The 22,056-nt window shown below is 44.7% G+C and overlaps 1 pseudogene; it reads right to left on the bottom strand.

The window, feature by feature from the left end:
* Positions 1 to 16,065: 16,065 nt before the first annotated feature.
* LOC136328843 (ubiquitin-conjugating enzyme E2 G1 pseudogene) lies at positions 16,066 to 16,919 on the bottom strand (annotated as a pseudogene).
* Between the last annotated feature and the right edge of the window lie 5,137 nt (positions 16,920 to 22,056).

Below are 22,056 nucleotides of genomic sequence, written 5' to 3'. Positions count from 1 at the left end.
TCTACCACTGAGCCAACCGGCCAGGGCCAATCATTAGTTTTTCATTGCGCATTGCAACACCTTAGTTGTTCATTGATTGTTTTCTCATATGTGTCTTGACCACGGGCCTTCAGCAGACCAAGTAGCCCCTTGTTGGAGCCAGTGACCTTGGGTTCAAGCTGGTGGGCTTTTGCTCAAACCAGATTAGCCTGTGCTCAAGCTGGCAACCTCGGGGTCTTGAACCTGGGTCCTCTGCATCCCAGTCTGATGCTCTTTCCACTGCGCCACCGCCTGGTCAGGCGAGACCCTGAACTTTTGGAGGCATCTAGTTGTGCTCTCAGAGAGACCTAAGTGGAGACATTTGGTGGTGCCACATTGGGAGTGCTCTCAGGAAAATACCTGAGTAGGGACTGAGTTAATACTCAGCTGGTGTTGGGCAGATAAAATATATTATGCTCACTTTGTTAAAGATTACGTTGCCCACGTGAGGCCATCGCCCAGGTGATATTAATGTGTGTTGAGAATCCTTGTAGCCTGGGGCTTGGTTTTGGGATTAAGCCTTTCCCACCCTTTTTGATGTGGGGCGGTACAATCCAATCATACCTCAGAGAAGTGACTTATATTGGATTAGAGGTTGTGAAGCTACACTATAAAATGGGGACGGAACGAGAGCTTGGGCTCTTGGTTCCTGAGATTATCTTCAGAGGAGAGAGCAGAGCAGAAAGCAGAAGGAGGCCACATGGAGTAGACCAGGAGAAGCAGCCAAGATGGTGGAGAGCTGATTGAGATGCCAGTTTGTGTAGAGTTTGTATCTGGGATAAGGAAAGAGATGGGGAACTGAGGAGAATAAGGCTGGTGAGCTAGAAACCTTTGATTCTAGGAAACTCGGATAAATCAGTAGCTTTGTGAGCACTGAATGTGATTGGGTTTTGGAGCCCAGTGTGTGTTTTTACTTGCCCGCCGGGTGCAAGTGACCAAGAGAAGATCAGAAAATAAGCAGGGCACTAATGGAACAGGGAACTTAAGGGTTACAGGCAGGTCCAGCTCCTGTTCTGTTAGGAATAACATGCCCAAGGTCGTTCAAGAAGCAAAGACAGATAGGGACTCTGGGAGGCTAAAAGAAAGAGAGAGAATAAAGGAAAAAGAGACAAATGTTTGCATTCTATTGGTTAAGAGACCCTTATCAGAAGTTTATGTTTGAAATTCTCCACTGAGCAATACCCCCCCCCCCCGTAACTGCGCACGACCTCCCTAGCCAATGACTAACAGCCACATCAGCTTCTGTATGATGCTTGCTCATCCTAGACAGCCATTCTATAAAAAGGAGCCATTTTAGAAGCTCGTGGCTGCAGTGCTCCAGTCTCTTCGGAGGCGTGGGTTGCTGCAGTCCCTGTGCAGGTTTGGGGGGGCTGCAGTCCCTGCGCAGTTTGTTGGCTGCGCAGGTTTGGAGGGCTGCAGTGCTCCCTTGTGTGGGTTGCCTGCAGTCCCTGCGCAGGTTTGGGGGGCTGCAGTGCTCCCTTGCATGGGTTGCCTGCAGTCCCTGTACAGGTCTGCAATAAAACTTATAAAATTTACTTTGTGTCTGCTGTGGCCTGTCTCCTGGGATGTAACACAAGCTAGGATTAAAGATGAAGGCCCATCAGTTCTTGGCTCCGTTGTTTCTTTGCCGACTGTCTGAATCCAATGCGAACCTGCATGGGCCGGGTGGCAGCTGTGTTGGTAGCCCTGGCCCTGGCTTCTGGCTTTACAGCTGGTCAGTCCTGTCTCAAGACTTTCAGGGACACCTTTGTGTTTGTCAAGAGCTCATTCTTTGTTTTTATTGTTTCTGTCTAAAACTGCTGAGTGATTGGTGTGTGAGTGGGGATCTCTGGTGCCTAAGCTGAAGTTCTGGGAACATGGCTGGAAGAACACCTGAGTAGCCCCTGAAAGTGAAACCCTTTTCTTTGTGTATTGAACTGTTTGAGTAAGTAATCTGTTTTGCCTTTGTTTGTCAGGAAATATCTCTAGTGTAATTTTAATTGGAACAAGTAAAGCATGCTCATTTAAATTTTTTGATTTATAATTTATGTATGTGAAGTCTTTGGTTTAATGTGTAACTGTCTGCTTCTAAGGCCTGAATTGAATTTTTGCATACAAAATTAGAAATTTCTGGGCAAAAGTACAAGGAAATTCATAAAACAAGCCCCCAAAATATAAAATCTCTTTTCTTGGATCCAAGACCTTTCTTTAGTTTCAGAGCACTCTGTCTGATTTCTCCGCTGAAGAAATTATTCTCTTCTGTTGGTTCCTACTTCTTGCTTGTGTCCTCTATAGTCAAACACCCTTTATTACATGTGGGGCAGATAAAATATATTATGCTCACTTTGTTAAAGATGGCGCTGCCCTAGTAGAAGCTGTTGCCCAGGTGATGTTAATGTGTGTTGGGGGCGGGCTGTGGGAAGGCAGGATTTTTGTAGCCTGGGGCTTGGTTTTAGGACTAAGCCTTTCCCACCCTTTTTGATGGGGGGTGGTGCAATCCCATCATGCCCCAGATAAGTGACTTTGTATTAGAGATTTCCCTATTCTGTATATTGGATTAAAGGTTTTGATTTATACACTATAAAATGGGGGCAGAACGAGAGCTTGCTCTCTGGGTTCCTGAGATTAATATTAGAGGAGACAGCAGAGAGGAGAGCAGAGAAAGGCCATGTGGAGTAGGCCAGGAGAAGCAGCCAAGATGGCGGAGTGTTGAGTGAGAAGCCAGTTTGTGCACAGTTTGTGCAGGGAGAAGGAAGGAGATAGGGATTAGAGGTGAATAAGTCTGGTGAGCTAGAAACCTTTGATTCTAGGAAACTCGGATAAGTCAGTAGCTTTGTGAGCACTGAATGTGAGTGGGTTTTGGAGCCCAGTGTGTGTTTTTACTTGCCCGCTGGGTGCAAGCTAGGATTAAAGATAATGGCCCATCAGTTTTTGGCTCCATTGTTTCTTTACCGACTGTCCGAATCCAATGCGAACCTGCATGGGCCAGGCTGCTGTAATGGTGGCAGTGGCTACTGGCTTTATATTACGGGTGCTAGTTATTGTCTGTCTTATCTTTCTTTTTATTAGTGCACCAATTTCTGGATTTTCCTGAAGTAGTTTTAATTTTGTAATTAGTAGCTTTAACCATTAAACATGGGAGGAGGGGCCAGTTCACAGAAGACCTCTTTAGGGGTCTTTTAAAGCACTTTCTAAAAGTTTATGGAGACAGCCAAGAATATGGAATTAAATGGTTTAAGAAAAGGCTACACTCTCTCTGTGAATCAGAATGGCCTACTTTTGTGATAGGATGGCCAGTGATGGGCACTTTTAATCTCCGGCTAATACAGGAAGTATGGACTATTGTAACTAAGGATCCAGGCCACTGTAAAGCCAGTAGCCAGGGCCACCATCACAGCGACCTGGCCCATGCAGGTTTGCATTGGATTTGGACAGTCGGTAAAGAAACAGCAGAGCCCAAAACTGTTGGGCCATTATCTCTAATCCTAGCTTGCACCCAGTGGGCAAGTAAAATACACAGTGGGCTCCAAAACCCACTCATTCAGTGCTCACAAAGCCACTGACTTATCTGAGTTTCCCAGAATCAAAGGCTTCTAGCTCACCAGACTTATTCACCTCTGTTCCCCATGTCCTTCTCTCTCTGCACAAACTGTACAAACTGGCTTCTCCTTTAGCACTCCGCCATCTTGGCTGCCCCTCCTGGCCTCCTCCACGTGGCCTCTTTCTGCTCTCCTTTTCTGCTCTCCTCTAATGCTAATCTCAGGAACCAAGAGAGCAAGCTCCCGGTCTGCCCCACTTTATAGTGCAGAAATAAAAACCTTTAATCCAATACACAAAATAGGGAAGTCTCTGATACAAAGTCCACCCCACATCAAAAAGGGTGGGAAAGGCTTAGACCTAAAAACAAGCCCATCTACAAGGGTCCTGCCTGCCTACAGCCTGCCCTCAACACACATTAATATAGTTATGCCCATTCCAAGCATAAGGGCAACTAATATCACCTGGGTGACAGGCTTCCATGTGGGCAGTGCCATCTTTAACAAAGTGAGCATAATATATTTTATTTGCCCAACAGCCTGATTAGTTTCCATACATTGATCAATGGCTAAATTTAACAATGGATCCACCACAGTGGTTAAAAGCTTATTCAATACAGAAAGGAGGCTAAGTCTTCCTAGTCTGGCCAGACTTATATTTAAGACAGAAAAGGGATTTGAGAGAAAGAATTAGAACTCCGTTAGGAAAAGATCACTGTAGGGAATACGCCTGGGAAAGTGTTTCTTCAGCCTCTAGGAAAAGGGGCTAGAAAGCAAGTGATTTAAATAAAAGAAGAGTAAAAGGCCAAGCAGGGACTCACGGTGTGCGGAGTGAGGGAGTAGGACTGTCGCGGAAGAGAGGTGAGTGTATTCATGCTCCCTCCCCCCCCCCCCCCGTCATTCTTTGGCCTCAGCCTTTACACTGCACCCGAGCGAGCGGAAGGCAAACAGCAAACAGCAGACCAAGTGCTAAGAGATGAGCCCCCCCCCACCCCCCCACCACCCCCCGCCTCCAGGTGCACAGTCAGGCTAGGTAGGATTCAGCCTGCTGTGTGCAGAGCGATGGGGGAAAGGGGAAAGGAGCTAGAGTAAGGGTGACGTAACTAAAGGAAATATAGAATAAAAACTAGTTTCAGATATCCACTACTGACCAAAAGAAGTTTTACCCATTTGGAAAATACAGGGTAGGAATAATGTTAAAGATTAGAATCTTGCTTTAGAAAAATTTTAGAAAAAGAAAAGGAAACAAAACCTGGTAAAAAGGAATTAGAAATTAAAAAACCATGGGTGTAGAACTTGCTGGTTATCAGTTATTTGAAATGAATTGCAATTCCAGAAAAAGTGATGGGATCATGCGAAATAGGATTATAGGAAATAGGATTATCAGGCCATTTCAGCAGGAGTACTGGGATCATGAGTAACAGGATTATAGGGAATGGGATTATCAGAAACAGGCCCTCCAGCTGCTGCTCCCTTTCCCCTCCCTAGGACATAGGGGTTGCGTAGGCCCTCCATGGGTTGGGATTAATAGTTTATTGCCCTCCACTGATGTATAGGAAGTTATAGAAGGGAAAATAAATGTAAAATGAACAAAACTAGCACTGGAAATAGGGTTCCGACTCTCTCCTGCGGGACTGAAGCATGTGTTGGGTCCCCTCCAAGTTTCCCCTACCCTTCCCCAGTTTCTTTATAGGCATGGTTGTTTTCTGATGTGGAAAGCATGGAATTCATGGGGAAGACCCACTGCTTTAGCCATAATAGTACCCCCTTGGTCACCAAGAATCCCAGGCACCTCAACCCTCATATTGACTTAATAGTGTAAATTACTGTGGGTCAAAAGAAGGTTAATATCTATTTGCCAGCTGGGTAGTTTGTACCAAGGATCCCTTATTGTGTAAAAAGTATTTTCCATGTCAGAAATGTATATGTTATTTCAAAGGCCTCTTCTTAATTCTCCTTTTTATCTGCTATTTCATAGCCCTGTGATGTTAAATCTTGGTTTGAATATTTGGAAAAAGTGTAATAATTGTTAATAATATCTTTTTATATAATGTTTAGTTTATTATCATTTTGAAACAATATTGTTAAAAGTTTCTTTTGAATGTTAATGTACTGAGTTACTCTGCAGTGGAGAGAGACTGGAACCCTAAAGGAGACACCATACCTGTTTCTCTTGCAAACCTCTACCCTCTTTTATTTGATCCAGCTAATAACACTGTTTTCGTCTTTTCCAAAAGTTTATATAGACAGAAAAGGGCCTTCAAGCCCCTCAGCGAGATCTTCTGAGCATGGCTTTTAAGGTCTGTAATGACCAAGGAAGGAACAGAAAAGGCAAATAGAGCCCAAAAGAGATCAGGAAAATACCCGCTCTTGGCACATGCCCTTCAAAGCTCCAGTGCCCCAAAAGGGCTTCATAGGATTCCATCCGGAACCTGCTTCAAGAGTGGAAAGAAAGGTCATTGAACTAAAGCCTGCCAGGTTTCTTGACCCCCACCAGGGACATGCCTTTGCTGTGGGAAAAGGGACTTGAGATGGTAAGCTGCCCTCTTGCTCCAGGGAGGGAGAGTTTAGTCTCTTCCAGCCCTAATCCAGCTACCTCTGATCTGACCTTGCCCAGCCTACTGGGACTTGCCACTGAAGGTAAAAAGGTGCCCAAGGATGTTGGCCCCATCTCACATCACCTGAACGAGCCCAGAGCATTTCTTTCAAGTAGCAGGTAAACTAATCTCATTTCTTGTGAACACAAGGGCCAATTACTATGCCTTGCCTGAATATTTGAGTTTTATTTATCCCTTGAAGATCTCTACTGTGGGTATTGACAGTCTTATCTCTGTTGCTTTATTTAATGTATAGTGTCTCCTTTATTCCTCTTGTCTCAATGTCCCCATGCCTATTTTAGGCTGGAATCTGCTCCTAATTCCAGATAGAAGCAGTGGTCTTTAGGACTTGGACTCTAGCTGTAGAGTGTAGAATGTGGCCACAACTCTAGTGCCTTGTGGACCTTTCCTAAATGTGTGTAACTCCTGCTCATTGGGACATTTCTCAGACTAAAGTAAGATTGGGTTACATTTGCAAATAATACAAAGCAGTAATAGTGTCAACATAGACTTGGTGAAATTGCGTTGACATGTTAAGAACATTTGAGACTGTAAGAATTTTGTTTTGAATCCTGTTGTATTAGTTAGAACTTTGTTTAATAATCTAGCAGGCTTTGGTTACTTTATTGTATTGGGACACTTATTATAATATTTGTTAACATTAGCTGTTTGAATTTTATTGTTTATTATATATATTTCCAGGTTGCCTCAAAATCAGAACATAGTAATTCAAATGAGTAAATGCCACCCAAAACCAGTGGGATTTGGGACCCTTATTGTAAAAGGTTTATTCAAAACCAATTAGAAAAAGATTTTGCCAACAGGAAAAGAATAATTAGAAAAGCCAGACTTAGAATCTATCACAGAAGGCATAATATCTGAATGTTTGGTTTATGTCCAAGTGAATACTATGCAAAATAAGGGAATTATAAAAAAAAACAGAGAAACAGGAGTTTTTGCAAGTAAACATTTAGAAATAGACTTTAATAAGCTAATTGACAAATAGGTAGAGGCTTTCCCTATTAGAAGTGGGGCCACAGTGACAGTTGTTAGGAAATTGCTATATAGAATTCTTTCCAGATTTAGCTTACCATTCTAGTGTTGGACTTGCATTCATGTCCACAGTCTCAAAGCTGGTAGGAAAGGAACCCCATATTAATTAGAAGCTAATCTGAAGTTAGATTGTGCCCACAGGCCCCAAAAGGTTCAGGGCAAATAAAATGTATGAATCAAAATTGTAAAGGGAATGTAACTACTCCTTCATTAAGTATTTGCAGGATTTACAGTTTACACAGCAGATTGTTCAAAAGAGTGTCCGAGAGGCGCTTCCAGCATTTGCCAGGAGATCCAATACATCACTCAAGGACTGATTGCCACTGCTGCCAAGATAGAAGGGTAGCATGCCCTACTCCAACCACAAACCGGAAGCTGGTTGGTCTACGTTTGGCTAAAGAATGAAGAAGCTCACTAAGGACTACTTTTTAATCAGACTTTGGGGAAAAACAAAACTAGGGTAAAACAGAAGTCAACTTAATTGTCACTAAAGGCTAAGGTTTTAAAATTAAGAGTTCTGACTAAAAGTAAATTGTTATAAAAGCCAATTAGTTCTATGTAAGTTGCAAAAGGTTTGTACAGTTTATAGGAAATTGATCAGTAACATTTGTTTCTTTAGTGCACTGTATTGTTAATAATGCCATTTGTGCCTGACCTGTGGTGGTGCAGTGGATAAAGCGTCGACCTAGAAATGCTGAGGTCACTGGTTCAAAACACTGGGCTTGCCTGGTCAAGGCACATATGGGACTTGATGCTTCCAGCTCCTCCTCCCTTCTCTCTTTCTGTCTCTCCTCTTTCTCTCTCTCTCTCTGTCTCTCCCTCTCTTCTCTAAAATGAATAAATAAAAAAATAAAAAAATAATGCCATTTGTTAAATATCTGTTACATGTTATTGTTGTAAATTGCCAAAAGCTACAGAATTAATATTAATATTTTAGGAAGTTTAAAGAACATTTTATTAATTTGGGCAATGCATGCAGAAAGATTTTGTAAGTGTGATTTCTATGCTTGTGTGATTAACATCAAAACTAAGATGGCCAATGGCATTGTGTTATAAATGCAGAAGAGGAAGGAGACTTGGATTCCCTGACCTTCCTCCATACCTATGGGAGGAGGGGTGAATAGCTAGCCAGGTACAGGAAGAAAAAGATTAAATTAAAATCTTTTCTTATACTGATGAACCATTTACAGGCATCTGTCTCTATGGAAACTACCCCTCCCCTCCTGAAAGCATGTAGTTAATGTATGTATCTCTAAAAAAAAGGTATAAACTTATGCCATGATGTCAGGCTTTCTCCCCTCCCATGTATAATTAGCAGTATATAAACAGCCCCTGAACTGTTTTGGGGGTCTGAACAATTTGGGTTTGTTGCCCTGTGTCAGCCATATGTGGCTGGCATATTTAATAAATTTCTACCTTTAATAAAACTTTTCAAAAACTTATTTGGACTACGTGACTCTATGAACACCTGTGGAATTGTGGATTTAGTTACTTTACAGCATTATAAATTAATATCCCTACACAACAGCCTCATGCTTTTCAGTAAATTAAGTCAAAGATTTGACTTAGGATATAAAACCAGTGGGGAATGTGGCAAGGTGCCAGAGAACTGTAAACCTTAGTATTGGCAACTCCATTTTAAAGAGGAAAAGTCAGGCTTTCTGTCCTGTCCTTTCTTTGAAAAATGGAGAGAGAAGGATATAGAAATCTTCTGACTTACAAGGATGACTAGGGTCATTTGGTTTTAAGTTCTCTGAAAGGATTAAGGTTATCTGAAGAACTCCCTTTCAATAAAAGACAAAATTTACATACCACCCTACACTGATTTTAGCTCTCCTTCCCTTCCTGGAATCCTGAGATTAATGTGTACCTCTAGGCATAGGAGGAGAGATAGATACTGAAAGGATTTGTGAATGTCTTTGATTGTATTACCTTGAAAGTTTTAACGTTTTCTGTAAATTCCCTAGACAAATGTTGATCTTTTTAATGTAAGGTAAATCTTGTCAAATGTCAATCTTGTTAAATGTTAATCTTGTGAATGATTATGTCATACTATCATGCCCCTCCCCACCCTGTGTGTAATCAGAGGGTATATAGCCAGCCTCTGAAATATACTTGGGGCAGCATGATTTGGGTCTGAAGAATCCCCCATGTATGCCGCCGGCTTAATAAAACTCCTCAGAATTAATTTTTGGACTTGTTTTCTCTACAAGAACTTGCTTAAGTGAGGTACAGTACTTTTCAGAATCTGGGGTACGGTACTTTACAACAGCCTCAGCAGGACTCAGCCAAACAGGCCGGGCTGAAGTCTCAGGGATCCCAATTCCCTTAGCTCTTCCTCTCTTTCTTTTTTCTCTTTCTCTCTCTCTGATTCCCCAGCCAAAACACGGCTGAGGGGAAAAAAACATTCTCTTGCAAACAATGGCCCCTCCCAAGCAGGAAGGCAATCAGCAATTTTCAATCTGCTGCCCTGAGGGCAAGCAGCTACAGCCCTCCATAGACTACACACACAGGGCACTGCCCCAATACAAGCGCGCAAACCTAAAAAAACACTTACTACAAACTTGTTTGGCCAACACTTTGCTATGAGGACATGGCTACGTTTCACATATAAATATACAAGGGAAACACTTCTCAGACCTTTTGGAGTTCAAACAGCTCTTACAAAATGGTATTTTGATGAGAATCAGTTGGAAACATTCAGATAACATTTTTTCAGGGTTAAAAAACCAAGGAGGAAAGTGCTTGGCAAAGGGTGTGAGGGGCGGGGCCAATATTTTGAAAAATGATTTAAGATGTTTGATGAACCTAAACTACCATCAGTTTCCACTGTCTCAGCTGCTGCAGGGAGCCTGGGAGGGAGGCCTCCGGCAGGAGGGAGCACTCCTTCCCTTGGAAGTGGGGAGAGCCACTGGAACCCATGGTCATTCATGTGCGCCTTACCACCTGGGCTGAGTGTGCTGTCAGATCTGTCCATTGATCCACCCATCCAACCAATGAGTACTCATCAAGCACCCAGTGTGTGCACAGCTCTGGGAGGGCAGAGGTAACAGCCCCACCCTTGCAGAGCTCAGTGCATGGTGGGAGAACCTTGCAGCAAAGCCTGAGGACAGGGTAGTGCCTCTTTGAGACTATGAGGGGGACTAGTTTGCCAAAGTTTCCAATGACATTCCCACTGGGATATTAGGATGCCTCCAAGTGGGATCGGGGACCCTAAGCCGCGATGCCACTTGGGATGGAAAGTGAAGGAAGGGGTTTACCCTACATTTGAGCCCAAAACTGCAGCAAATGTGCTCCAGAAGAGTGTAAACTAGAGATCACAGCCATGCAAGGGTGTTCATTGCTCAGGGAGAGCCCCCTCTCTCTAAACTCTAGCTTAGTGCCATTGCTTGTGCCCCGTGCAGCCCCCATCACAACCCTATATGGTAGATACTCCTGTCTTTCAGGGGAAAGAGGCTTAGGGAGAGGACTCAGCCCAAGTTCACCTGGCTGGGAAGAGGGAGGCTGGAGCAGAACCTGGGCTCAGTGGCCTGCACTAGGAAGTGGGTTTCTGTCCAGCAGGTGAGAGCAGGACCAACACACCAGCTATAAAATCCAGGCTCTCTTCCCAGACTGGAGATGGAGTGTTTGACCTTCAGCAGGAAGAGAATTGCTGAGCAATTCCTCATAGGGAGGCTGTAACCTGCAGGGGCATGCTGCCAGGTGGCCTCTTGGTGAACCTGAGTCCTTCTTGGTGCAGAAGAGATTTGGAGGCCATAAGACCTGATTTCTAATTACACTGACTCATCCTGTCCCAAAACTTAATACATGGACATTTCTTTTCTCTTGGACACAGTTAAGGTTTGGGTCAGTGTGTACATTTAAATATTTGGGACCTAAGATAAATATTTCATCTCACTTTTCCTCATCCCTTCTAGCTTACTGCCGTGGACCAGCGCAGCTTCCAAACAACGGTGCGGAATTAAGGAAACACACTTTGTCAGAACAAAACCGATGGGACCAGGAGGACTCCTCAAACTGCCTGGCAGCATCTGAGTGCCTCACAGCCCCAGTTCACTTTATTATATGGACCTATGCAAATCAAGGACCCTGATACAAAGTTTCACATCAAAGGCTAAGACAGGAACTCTCCCAAGGCAAAAACAGGATACATTAGTGAAATTTACAAACATCTGAAACAAACAGAGTCAGAGGAAGGGCATGTATATTGCTTCCTGCAACCCAAGGAAGGAAGTGGAGTGGGTGCAAACACTCAGCATCAAAGCCAAATATGGAGATGGAGGGGGGAGAACTTAGCCTTTTGCTAAGCCTTGAATCTATAATGGCTTCCTGCCATTAACGGTCCACAACAGCTCACCACCTGAGAAACCCTTTGCCAATATGCCCTTCTAGGTGAGGGATTCTCTGAGTGATGTCTGCACACTGGCCTGCTTCTAAATGTGGAATCACTACAAATGCCAACCAGAGCCAGGTGTGGTCCTGCCCACTTAAACAGCTAGAAAGCCATTGAGTTTGTGCCCTGATGGTCTTGGCTTTTTTTAGGGAACATTTTAAACAAATCAGAGTATAGTCTTCTCTTGAAGTGTGCAGTGGCTAGACTATGTATTTTAAACCACGTAAAACAATACACAATGTTTACATGGCAAATGGAATTTGGTTTAGGCTTAGGTAATAGGGAACAGATCATCACCCACAGATGTCAAAAAGATGTTTGAAAGTCACACAGGAAGTGGAGTGATTCTTTGCTGTGAGGGACCCTTCTGGAGTTCCTGATTTGTATCTGACATGCTGTCAGTGTTCATCCCTATCATGGTGACAACAGGAAGGGCCCCACCAATTTCTTAAGTGACCCCAAGGAAGCCTTGTCCCCCATTCATGAAACCCACCCAAGAATGAGACATTTTGGAAAGCATAGAAGGGGGGTGGCAGCAGTCGTCACCTCTGTTTGGTAAACGTGCTTCTCTCTTCTCCTCTGAGAACACATGACTATACTAGAGATCTAGAAACTCCTGAGGCCTATCCAAAATTAGCTCCTTTGAAACATAGCAGGTTACAATGGTTTTCCTGGACAGGTGATGTTTTTCTTAAACTGAACTGCTCAAAATGAGAAAATGACTGTAGTATTTTCTCAAAAACAACAACCAACAAAACAACAACCAACAAAAATACCCTTTAAAGAAATTGATGCTTTTGAAAACCAGCTGCTTTCAGCCCCAGACTTTTAGAAATGCTGCTGATTTCTAAATATGGGGGGTGTAAGCCTGGCCTATGGTGACACAGTGAATAGAGCATCGACTTGGGATGCTGAGGTCACTGGTTCAAAACCCTGGGCTTGCTGGGTCAGGACACACATGACAAACAACAAGCAAGCAATGAACAACTAAAGTGAAGCATCTATGAGTTGACATTTCTTGTTCCCCCCTCTCTCTCCTCTCTCTATAAAATAAATAAATTAAAAAATCTAAATATGGAGGTGTGAAATACCATATGCTTATGAGCCTCAATCACTGTGTGCATAGGGCCAAATCCTGTTTTCAGCACCTGTGGCATGCCCCCTGTTGTCAACAGGCCCCTGGCACAGGGTCCACCGGGATGCCAAGGCACCTGTGGTTGGCACTGCTGCAACCCCTGAGGCTGAAGAGTCAATGAGTGGGATCTGAGTGTGAAGAGACCAGGGGCTCCTGTCCTCTGCCAGGCTGAGATATCCACCCATTCGTGGCGTCCCCAGCAGGGATCAGGGCAGAGCTGGGAGACAGTCAACATACATAGTCTAAACCTGGTTCCATCCATGAAGTGGCCCCAGTTGAGAATGTAGACCACCCTGAGAATTGCCTTCCCAAGAGTGTTTGCATGATAAATGTGAGTGCTCCCCATTGGGCCCGGCGTGGTCATGGGGGCCCAGGAGTGTGTAAGAAGTGGGAAGCTTGTTCCCCACAGGAAATAACTAAGAGTGACCAGCAAGTTCTTCTTGAGCATCCCTAGCCATGGCTATGCACTGAGGTCCACCTAACTGACAATTCCATGTGCTCGGCCAGCAGTGTTCTGGGTACTTCCTGTACACAGGCAGTACCGTGATACAGCATAGGCAGTCTGGAAGGTCTGGACAAGGAGGGATGCAGTTGTATGTCCAAACCATACCTAAAGCTATCTACTCTCTGCGGTGTGACAGTGGGAGTCTAGGATGAGAGTCGGGCTGTGAAGGCTGTATGTTTAGTCCCCACAACTCTTTTTTAATTTTTTTAATTAAGTGAGAGCAGAGGAGGCAGAGAGACAGATTTCATGTGCCTGGACCAGGATCTTTCCAGCAAATCCCCTGTAGGGAGATACTCTGCCCATCTGGGGCATTATTCCATTGCTCGGCAACCAAACTATTTTTAGCACTTGAGGCAGGCCTCAGAGTCATCCTTAGCATTCAGGGCCAATTCACTCGAATTAATCAATCGAGCCATGGCTGCAGGATGCATAGAGTGAAGGGGGAGGGGAAAGAGTGGAGAAGCAGGTGGTCACTTCTGTGTGCCTTGACCAGGAATCAAACTTGGGACCTTCAGATGCCAGGCCAATGCTCTACCACTGAGCCAACCAGCCAGGGCCAGTCCCCACAACTCTTAATCTCCTGACTCTTTTGCCCTCATCCCTCACTGCTGCCCTAGGAGGGTGATGCTGCTAAGGCCCCGAGGTTACACGTGAGGAAACCGAGACCCAGCAAGGTTAAGTGACGTGCTCAGAATCATCTGTGGGTAAGGAACAGTGCCAAGACCAGGATGCAGGCCACCCAGCCTCAAACCTGCAGTAAAACTGTGCTTTTGGGATTTGCAGAGCCAGTGTTCTGATGATGACAAACTGAAGACCCAGGATCTGGGGCCTCCTGGCCCAGGGAGACCCCTCATCCAGCCACAGGCCTTCCAGCACTGCAGGCCTGAATCCCACCACGGAAACCTATCCTCTTACTGTGTGAGAGAAGAACTGAGGGCCGGTGCAGGCCTTCAGTGGGCCCTGGGCAGAGCTGGTGGTGCAAAAGAACAGGCCAGTATGCATCTTGCGAGCCCAGGCCGCCCACCTCCGGTACCCTCACTGGATGTCTGAAAGTCAGGTGGAAGAGGGGCTTTGGGGCTCCTGAATCATGTCCTGTTGTCTCAGTTATATATGAAGACAGGGTGACGAAAGGGGGCTTTGGGACATTTAGACCTCCCACATGTTCCATCAGCCTTTCTTTCTGGGCTGGCACTTCATGAGTGACAATCAGTGACATTGCAGTTCCATTTCCTGCTATGCCTGCCGACACTGCCTGCCCCATGGCTGGGTGAGCTCGGGACTAGTTCCAGCCAAGAGTTGTGAGCTTAAGTGACACTGTTAACCCTGCAGCTGGTGCAAGGCCCTCCAGAGTGCTCTTTCCTCCACGCAGGGCATCATACGAGCTTGCAGTTCCTCCATCTGTGGGGATCCCTGAGTGACCGCAGTGAGCACCTCAGGTTGGGGCTGCCATTCCCAGCCCCGGGCAACTGTGGGGCACCTGTCAAGTTAAGCCAGACCAGGAGGATTGGGTGTTTGAGGAAAATGACAAGCACTTTGCCAAATTGGTGACATGGCGCTAGACGACAGTAAGGAGTTGTACTTTAGACCCAGAAGTTTCCCGTGTATCGGTGTCCCGCCTCCCAGTGACTGCCCTGTGGTCCTGGAGGCAGACAGTGGTGCAGTCAGGGTTAGGAGAGGGCCCAGATGGCCATACCGGGGTACTTGCTTCCCAGGTGCAGGTTTTCTGCACAGAGAGGGTCTGTCATTCACTGGCACAGAAGAGGCATCTGAACCACACACTGATGCTGGCCTCAATGACCCCGGAAGCTGTCATCAGTCAGGCAGTGAGCAGGCCAGCCCGTTCTGTTCTCATTCTGTCTCTCTGCACTTTTTGGGCATGGATGCCAGGTGCTTCACCTCTGATCCTGTGCAGGTAGCACTTGCTGTCCCATGTCACAGTGAAGGCCTGTATGTCAGGAGCACAGCAATCTTACCAGCTGACTGACCTGGGCCAGGCCTGTATCACCTCCCTGCACTCACTGGCTTTAGCATAGCAGGAAGTGGAATGAGTTTAGGGAACTATCACCTGAGTTAAGAGATTCCTCTCAAATGCCACATACAGTGTGAAGCTAACCCGTTACCAGGGCTGGCCTGGGCAGGGACCCTCGTGGAGTTGTGCGGGGACAATGTGACATATTCTGTCTCCACCTGGTCGTCAGTGGGTTTTCCTGCAGACAGAGCTGCTTCTGGTCCTTGGGCATGTGGTTTATACCAGTGCTCTTCAAACCCCGACACGCACGTGAATTATCCAGAGTGGTGTTGAAAGGCATGCTCTGGCTCAGCATTCTGGGCAAGGCCTGAGATTGTGCACTTCTTCCAAACTTTCAGGTGGTGTGGATGTCACCGGTCTGGACCACATGTTGAGGAGTGAAGGTTTCAGTAATCGGAGCTCCTTCTGAGAGTGGTGACTGCTACGGAGATGACAGGTAGGACCACCTGCGCAGGCCCCCAGCTGTCCCTGGAGCCTGTGTGGTGGCTTGCAATGTCTGAGGAGTCCCGATGATAGTAAGGCTGGTGAGAGACTTGAATGTAAGTCCCTGTACAAACTGTTTTCAGAATGGGCAGGGTTTTATTTTGCTGTCTGAATTTTTTTTTTTTTTAATGAAGAGTTTAATGAAGAAGCCTCAATGCTTTAAAGGAAATACAATGGAAACTTGTAATCCTAATTTCATCTGACATGCTTTTAGAGTCTTTTAAAACAAGAAACAATGAGTTAGGGGAAGAAAACCTTTTAGAATTTACACAATTCTTATTCTACTACAAGAAAGCATTATTTGGTACAAGGTGTATTTGTGGATGTACATGAACAGTATATATATTATCCAGATCATGTTGTGCTATGTATAGGTCTTTACAATTCTTCCTGAAGGTTAAAACAGTTCATTAGAATTCAAAATGTGTAATCATCTGTAAGTTGGCACTTGTTAGGCTCTTGTCAGCATTGATACTGGCATGTTTTATTGCAGCCCAGTTCCAGCCAGTGTTTGCCAACTTGTTACAACAGAAGTCCAGCAATAGGTGGGTAGAGTGCAGGAAAAACAGTGCCGTGTTTCTCAATTGGAGACCCTGAAATAAACGAAGTTACAGCTGTTGAATAAATGTCACTCAAAAGCAGTCTCTTGGCTTTTTCTTACACAATGGGCAACTTTCCTTTTGAATTCTCCGTTTCTGTCTTCCCTCCATTCTTTCACAGCATTAACATTAGCAGGTGAGTCTCCACTGGGGTCTGCCAGCGTAGAAATAACACTAATCATGATAGTTTCCACAGTATGAATGGGGAGCCAGCGTTCCTCTGGTTTTTCATAACCATATTTATCTTCACCAGGCTCATGAAGAATTGAAATGCATACATCACCATTTTTATCAACATTTGGGTGCCAGATTTCTGTAATGAATTTCATTTTAGGAGGCCGGAGGGGATATTCTTTTGGGAAAGTGAGATGAGCCTTAAAAACACCACCTTCATAAAGTGTATCTGGAGGACCAATAATAAGGACTTTCCACCGGTAGAGATCATTGTCATCTATTAAACCTGCTGAAAAGCCTTCCACTGGATTTTTGTTGAGTTCTGCCAGCTGTCCTCGCAGTAGCAGTGCTGACTGCAGCTCCGTCATCCTCCCCATCAAGGGCCCGGACTGGCGCCGGGGCTTTCAGAAGGCCGAAGACAGGCTCTGGGGCCGCTGGGGCTGGGTGTGCAAGGAAACCGGGCCCCACGGCGGGAGCGTCGAAGCCGAGGGAGGCTGGACTGGGCGGCGGCAGCGCCTCGCTGGCTGCCAGGGCGAGTCCGCTGGGTGTCAGCCCTCCTCACAGCGCCTCGGGCCCAGAAGGGGCGGGTAACTCGGCCGGGGCGGCGCTCCCTGGGACTTCGCTCTCAGGCTTCCCTCCTTCAGCCCTGCGGGCCCCTCAGATATCTTCCCCCACACTACAGCCTCACTGCGCACGGGCTGCTCCTGCTGTCTGAAATTTTGCCAGTTTGGACACAGGATAAATTGTCAGCTACAAAATAAGTTTCATTTTCTGGCATATTGAAATTATTAGAAATAAGGGACCCTTTCTGCTCTTTCTGAATAAAGCAGACAATGAGGCAGGCTAAGCCACTCTGGTAGGGAGTACTCTAAGATAGCCACTAGGACCTGCGCTTTGCTCCCCCCCCCCCCCACTTTCTCCCAGTTATTCAATCAAATGCTAATCCAGATGCTGCTGGGAAGAAATTTTGCAATTGATATTAAGATCCCCAATCAGCTGACTTTAAAGAAAGGTGGTCTCCCTGGGTGAGCCTGTCCTAATCAGGTGAACTCTGAGAAGGGACTGAGCTTTTCCTGGGAAGAGAGTTTTAAAGTGTGAGACTTGGAGATGATGTCAGAGTAATGGCGGGGTAGGAAGCGATACTGATAAATCTCCCCCAAAACTCAACAAGATCTTCAACCAGAAACAGAAAAACCTATCCATGGAGCCTCCAGATGTTTCACAATACACCCAAAGGTATGACCGAGCGAAAAATTGGCTAAATATATAACCAAACCCCGAAGGAAATAGGGAGTAAGAAATGCTCCGCCTTCCTCACTAACCTAAACAGGGTGGCTTTCACTGGAAACTGAGAATATAGAAACTAAGGCGGGCAAAGGGGGTGAATAGATCCAGGCTGCGGCACAAACGGCCGAACCAGGCTGTGGCACGGAGATCCAAGCCGAGGAAAAACTGTTCCTGTGACAACCCGGGCAATACAGCTAACACTCGCGCCAAACCCAGACAAAGAAAGACAAGCGAGGCAGCCATTTTACCGGATCTCCTGGTCGGCGCGCGCAGATAGTGGGCGAGAGATTCCTTCCAAAGCCCTGGGAGGGTGCGCCCGTGTTACCCCACAGAGAGGCAGAGTCAGAGGCCTTTGTGTGGGCCAAAAGCCTCCGGGCCGCCCCAGCGCCCTGGGAGAGCCACACACGGGGAGGGAGCGAGAACTAATTCCAATGCTGGAACTTTTCTGTACAGGCGGGGGTTTCACTCAGAGGGTGAGGCCGTTGGTCTGATATCCTGGTCTGAGCGTGCAGATAGTGAGTGAGAGATTTCTCCGAGTGCCTCGGCAGTGCCTGCCCGTGTTATCCCACAGAGGGACAGAGTCAGGGGTCTTTGTGTGGGCCAAAAAGCGGAATCTCGGGCCGCCCCAGCGCCCTGAGGGAGCCGTGCACGGGAAGGGAACGAGAGCTAATTCCAATGCTGGAACTTTTCAGTGCGGGCGGGGGGTTTCACTCAGAGTGTGAGACTTCCGGCCTGATATCCTGGTCTGCGTGCACGGAGAGTGGGCAAGAGACTCTTCCCAGCACCTCAAGAGTGGGAGCCTGTGTTATCCCACAGAGGGACAGAGTCAGGGGCCTTTGTGTGGTCCGAAAGCGGAATCTCAGGCCGCCCCAGCGCCTTGAAAAAAGCCGCACACGGGGACGGAGCGAGAGCCAATTCCAATGCTGGAACTTTTCAGGGCGAGCAGGGGGTATCATTCAGAGGGCGAGACTTCTGGCCTGACATCCTGGTCTGCGTGCGCAGATAGTGAGCGAGAGTTTACTCCAAGTGCCCCGGGAGTGGGTGCCCGCCTGTGTTACCGGACAGAGTGGCAGAGCCAGAGGTCTTTGAGTGGGCGCCACCTGATTATGCTAGCAGCTCTGACTGACTGAGCCTTACCCAGAGCCCTGCACTGAGTGGGAATAGAGTGGGGAGTTGCCAGCTCTTTGAGCCTCTTACTATCCAGGCAGAAGCAACAGCAACCCCATAGCTGGATTATCAGGCTACTAATTGAGGAAGGAAAGACTAGGAGAGAGGCTCCAGGAACACGGACTCTCTCACTGTCGGAGCCTATAAATGCTAATGAACCTTGACTGCCAACGAGACTGAAGCACAATACATGACATTGCCATAGAGACTTATCAACTGAAAACCTCTACCTGAGCGTGCCAAAGGGGCAGAACCCGGGGTACAGAGTCACCGACCAGGAAGAGGGAGAGAAAAGAAAAAGCAAGAAGATAACCTCTCAAAATCAAGAATAATCCGCAGACTTTATAACCTATCCCATTTTATTATATTTGTTCGTTTGTTTCTCTTATCTTCATCCTTGATTTATTTTTTTTTTCCTCCTCCAATTTGGTCTTTTAACTCTCTACCGGTCTTACTCTCTCCTCTCCTTGAACTACACTACCCATAAGTGTTACATCTCCCATTATCTTTTCTTTCCTCTTCCTCTATGAGGGTTGCACTCCAAAACCCTTAACTCTCTCTCTCTCTCTCTCTCTCTCTCCCTCCTCTTTTTTCTTCTTTTAGTGGTTCCCTCTTTTTTTTCTCTCTCTCTCTTTCTTTTCTCCCTCTATATTAGTTTCTTCCTTTCTCCTTTACGTCTTTACGTCTTCTCTCATTCAAACCTCAATAATGAACAAATTATCTTATCTAGGACTCAAACTTATGTTTGTGGCATTTTGGGGGTTTTTTACTTCACCTTTTTAACTCACTAGCAGTGCTCCCATCCCTGGCTCTCCATTTTATCAAGCTCTTGTTCCACTAAATACAATAGTAATTTTTTAATTTGTCCCCCCATTTTTCTGTTTCCCTCTTATTCCTCTCATCATAACTCTTAGTCAACCAACACCTAAATGCAAATAATTTTATTCTTGATCCAAATTTTTTCATTATTTGCAGGTACATACCCCCCTTTTTAATTTTATTTTATTTATTTATTATTATTTTTTTATCTTGCCCCTTTATTACTTTTCCCCAATTCAGGCCCTCCATTACAGGCATTGTTTGTTCTATTAAATACAATATAACTCACAGTTCACCACAAGATTTTCTCAAGAAAGAGGGGAGAGGAGAGGAGAGGAAAAAAGGAGGGGGGAATAATTTCCTTTTTTTAAAATTTTTATTTTATTTTATTTTTCTTTATTTCATTATTAATTTAAAAAAACACAACTTTTTTCGATTTTTTATTTTTTTAACTTTTTATTCTTTATTAAATCTCATTAATACTATCAACAAAACCACCCTCAGATGCCATTAAGGAAGAGAAAATTGAATATCATGGATACAAAAGAAAGAGAGGTAACACAGATAGATGAGGAAAAATCTATGGAGAAAAAATTTAATATATTGGAAACCTTGGAGCTAAATGACAGAGAATTCAAGATAGAAATCCTAAAAATACTCAGAGATATACAAGAAAACACAGAAAGGCAATTTAGGGAGCTCAGAAAACAACTCAATGAATACAAAGAATATATGTCCAAGGAAATTGAAACTATAAAAACAAATCAGAGATGAAAAACTCAATTCACGAGCTGAAAAATGAGGTAACAAGCTTAGCTAATAGAACAGGCCAGATAGAAGAGAGGATTAGTGAAATAGAAGAGAAGCAACTTGAGGCACAACAGAGAGAAGAAGAAAGAGACTCAAAAATTTAAAAAAATGAGATAGCCCTACAAGAATTATCTGACTCCATCAGAAAGAATAACATAAGAATAATAGGTATATCAGAGGGAGAAGAGAGAGAAAATGGAATGGAGAACATACTCAAACAAATAATAGATGAGAACTTCCCAAGCCTGTGGAAAGAACTAAAGCCTCAAATTCATGAAGCAAACAGAACTCCGAGTTTTCTTAACCCCAACAAACCTACTCCAAGGCACATCATAATGAAATTGGCACAAACCAATGGCAAAGAAAAAATTCTCAAGGCAGCCAGGGAAAAGAATAATACAACATATAAAGGAAGGCCCATTAGATTATCATCAGATTTCTCAGCAGAAACTCTACAAGCTAGAAGAGAGTGGACCCCAATATTTAAAGTCCTGAAAGAGCGGAACTTTCAGCCACGAATACTATACCCATCAAAGCTATCCATCAAATATGAAGGAGAAATAAAAACATTCACAGATACAGAAAAGATGAGGGAATTTATCATCAGAAAACCCCACTCCAGGAATTACTAAAGGAGGTTCTCCAATCAGATACAAAGAACAAAAAAAAATAAAGCCACAAGTAAAAGCTCCACCAAGAACACAATAAAACCAAATTTAAACTGTGAGAACAACAAAAAGAAAGGGGGGAGAGGATGGAGATTAACAGTAGCAAAGGACGATGAAGTGCAAAAGTACTCACAAAATAGTGCACTACAATGAACAGGGTAGGAACCCTTTTCATTACTCAAAGGTAACCACCATTGAAAAAACCACCACAGAAGCACATGAGATAAAAAAGATAGCAACAGAGGAAAGATGTATGGAATACAACCAAATAAAAACAAAAGATAGAAAAACGAAAGAGAAGGATCCAACAGGACACAAAACTAACAGAAAGCAATCTATAAAATGGCAATAGGGAACTCACAAGTGTCAATAATTACAGTAAATGTAAACGGATTAAACTCACCAATAAAAAGACACAGAGTAGCAGAATGGATTAAAAAAGAAAATCCAACTGTATGCTGCCTACAGGAAACTCATCTAAGTAACAAGGATAAAAACAAATTCAAAGTGAAAGGCTGGAAAACAATACTCCAAGCAAATAACGTCCAAAAAAAAAAGCAGGTGTAGCAATACTCATATCTGATAATGCTGACTACAAGACAGCAAAAGTACTCAGAGACAAAAATGGCCATTTCATAATGGCTAAGGGGACACTGAATCAAGAAGACATAACAATTCTTAATATATATTCACCAAACCAAGGAGCACCAAAATATATAAGACAGCTACTTATTGACCTTAAAACAAAAACTGACAAAAATACAATCATACTTGGAGACCTCAATACACCGCTGACGGCTCTAG

The sequence above is a fragment of the Saccopteryx bilineata genome, chromosome 3 (assembly GCF_036850765.1).
Source record: "Saccopteryx bilineata isolate mSacBil1 chromosome 3, mSacBil1_pri_phased_curated, whole genome shotgun sequence".
Classification (NCBI taxonomy): Eukaryota; Metazoa; Chordata; class Mammalia; order Chiroptera; family Emballonuridae; genus Saccopteryx; species Saccopteryx bilineata.
This window is presented reverse-complemented; position numbering and strand designations above follow the sequence as displayed.